The following is a 3,149-nucleotide window of genomic DNA, read 5'->3' on the forward strand; positions in this document are numbered from 1 at the left end:
CTTCCTTCCTTCCTTCCTTCCTTCCTTCCTTCCTTCCTTCCTTCAACACATATAATAAAAATTCTCAAATCTTGCTTCTTGGAATGTGTTGACCAAATTGCTTAATGTCTACTGTGTCCTTAAGCCCTATCTTATCAATGAAATCTCAGGCAGCCAGCTTGTAGGACTATCAATAAAGCAATTTAGATGAACAGTTCTTTAATAAACAACCAGTCCCCTTATCATTGTTCCTGCCAGGATCCTTATTAGTCAGTAACCCTGTATTAGCTTGAAAGGGACTCATTAGGATGTCTTTTGTTTCCTGATCTTTGCCTCATCGTCTGCTCAGTCTGGGCATTTCTGCCCAAGCTTGTGTCTTGCTTCTTGAGTGACACACCTGCATATTTTTTCCTCCTTAGAGACAAATGTCTGGGTGAGAGCCCACACAGCCACTTTCTGATCTCTGTGATTTTCAATTTGGAAATAAAAGGAAGAAATTTTAGCAAGTTGCTTCCTCAAGCTACCCTTGACAGAAAGATAATAATGACATTTTTGAAGAAAAGGGGAGCAAATGGTCTGACTGTGATAATATATGAAGGTAGTGAGGCGAGCTAGAATGCTCAGGGAAATTGACTATCTGAAGTATCGCTCCTTGCTTTACCAATTAAAGAGATGGATTTTTCCCCTAGTAGACTAAAATGTGTAGAAATTTAGGACCAAGGACTCTATACTTTGATGGATAAGGTGTGTGATCTTTGAAAACTGTCATTTAAGATCTTCAGGAGAAGGCTATTGAATAATTTTAAAGACATTTTGTTATGTGGTAATGCACTTTGCTGAAATTTTTTCCATGTGGTATTAAGAACTCCAATGAATCAACAAGCCCTTCTTACATACTTCCTATGTACCAGACACTGTGCTGCATAATACAAAGAAAAGGCAAATACAGCCTTTTCCCTCAAAGAGCTTACATTCTAAGTGGGAAACATATGTATGGAAATTAGCACTTAGAAGATATGGAGTTGGAAGATAACTAAAGTGATCCTCTAAAGAGTGGAAAACTCTAGCAGTTGGGGGAGCTGGTGGCATAGGACAGAGTGAAAGCCAAAGAAGCCCACCTGCAAGATGTGGGCCTTAAAAAAAGCACAGTACCTGGCACATAAGAAGCATTTAGCAAATACATATTCTCCTATTTCGACATAAGCCACCCCCCTCCCCCACCTACACACATACTCTGGTCTGGAGAGGACCCTGTCTTCTTGGAGGGTGTTCCATAGGGCACAAGCACATCCTTTGAATCAGGAGAGACTTTCTCTACATCCCAGAAAGCTGATGTGCATCTGGCCAGTCCACCCAGATTCAGGGCATTCCTATGACTGATGACTGATCATAAGATGATTAATATTTTTGGGCACAGCAATAATAAAGACCATTTAGTAAGGATTGGAGAAGTTGTGATTCACAAAGCTCCCTGCCTTCAATGTCTTGCCACAATAATCCATCTGCCACACAGCTTTAAAAATGATTTTTTTTGAGTCTAGACCTGACCATGGTACTGCTCTACTCAATATATACCAATGACTCCCTATCCCCTCTAATCTCTTGATTTTAAGGTCCTTAATTATCTGACTCTTACCTTTATTTTCACCCTTATTATACATTGCTGCTCCTATGGGTTCTGCTAAACAGGCCATCTGACACATGATTCTCCATCTCCCCTTATTTCATGCCTTTACACTGACTATAGTACATAAATGGTTGCACTTTCCCCTCATCTCCTGGCCTGGAATTCTACAGCTAACTTAACTGAGGCCCAGAGATGTGATGTGACTTTCCTAAAAATGCACAGCCAATTATTCCTTGATGATGGAACATAGGACACCCAGTTCTGTGGCCCCTTGGGAAAAATTATTAAACAATCCTCATCTTGATAAAGGCAGAAAGGGAAGAAATAGAATGACTTAATTATATCCCTTGAAACTGGAATAACAGAGAGTTTCCTTCTCTTGCATAAATTGGACCTGTTGGGTAGGAAAAAATGGGGCAGGCATTGGGGAATGAAAGAAGAGAGATCTAGGAGTTTTGGGGCTTAGGTATTTTTATGTTTGGGGGTAAAGGAAGGAGAGATTTTCTATTTATTTTTTGCTTGGGGCAAAGTAGAGAGAAGTTTCAATCCAATAGCTTAAAGAAAAACAATTCTACTGAAAATGGGTGTTTTGTATCTTAGTTTGAGTAGATACACTTAGGTCAATTATGGCTTGAGGTGATATGGGTAACAAGGCAGGCATGTGGGTCTAGAATTGTTCGTCTAGTTTCTCAGACTACAAACACAAAGAAACATTTAAGTTATAAGTAAGGAACAAGTTGATTTTAGGCTTGAAGAAAGACTACATGCTGTCAATGAAGGGCCAGTCTTAAATGAACTGAAAAAGGCTTCTTACCATATTGGTTTCAGGTGAAGAATTTTTTTTTTAGCTACAATCATTATCTAACATGGTGTGCTAAGATAGAGGGGTTTTTACGTTAGTGCTGGTGGAGAGAGCTCTCACTGAAAAATTCTTCATTTGAAAATTATAATCTGATCCTACTTCCAGTATCAGACCAACAGGGTGTATTACTTCATCACTTTTATAAGGAAAAAAGCCCTTCTAATAGGAAGAATTCCTTTTATCTAACTGGCTTTTTTAGAGAAATTTTTACAGTTTGTTCATTTCATCTTATTTAAATATTTTATTTCTGAATGCGAGAAATGAGAAAAGACAAAAATCTAGTATAGTGTTCCCCCCTGCTTTTTCATCCATCTGAATTCAACAACAGTCCCCTTTAAGAGTATGACATATTCTTTTTATTCCCACTGTGTCAAACTTGAGATGGAAGGCTCTACAGAGGGCTTAGAAAAAGAGAGCTAAGAATGGGTGCACTGGGGAAGAATAAATGTGCAATTCAGTTAAGTTTCTGTTCATTTGCTTCTTCCGGGATTTGAATTCAGAGATTTTGTATAAATATGGAAGGAAAGTCTGGCATTAAGAGGGAAACAACAGTTGAGTTACAAGCATCAGAAAATCAATTTGAGAATGAGAGAAGAGAAAGCATGTGAATTAAGAATGAAGACAGAAAAACAAATGGAGTTATAGCCACAAAGGTATTTTTCCCCCCACATGTCAAGCTGT

This window comes from Petaurus breviceps, unplaced genomic scaffold, assembly GCF_028583685.1.
Source record: "Petaurus breviceps papuanus isolate PSGF00001 unplaced genomic scaffold, PetGlider_PUasm1.0 173, whole genome shotgun sequence".
NCBI classification, from domain to species: Eukaryota; Metazoa; Chordata; class Mammalia; order Diprotodontia; family Petauridae; genus Petaurus; species Petaurus breviceps.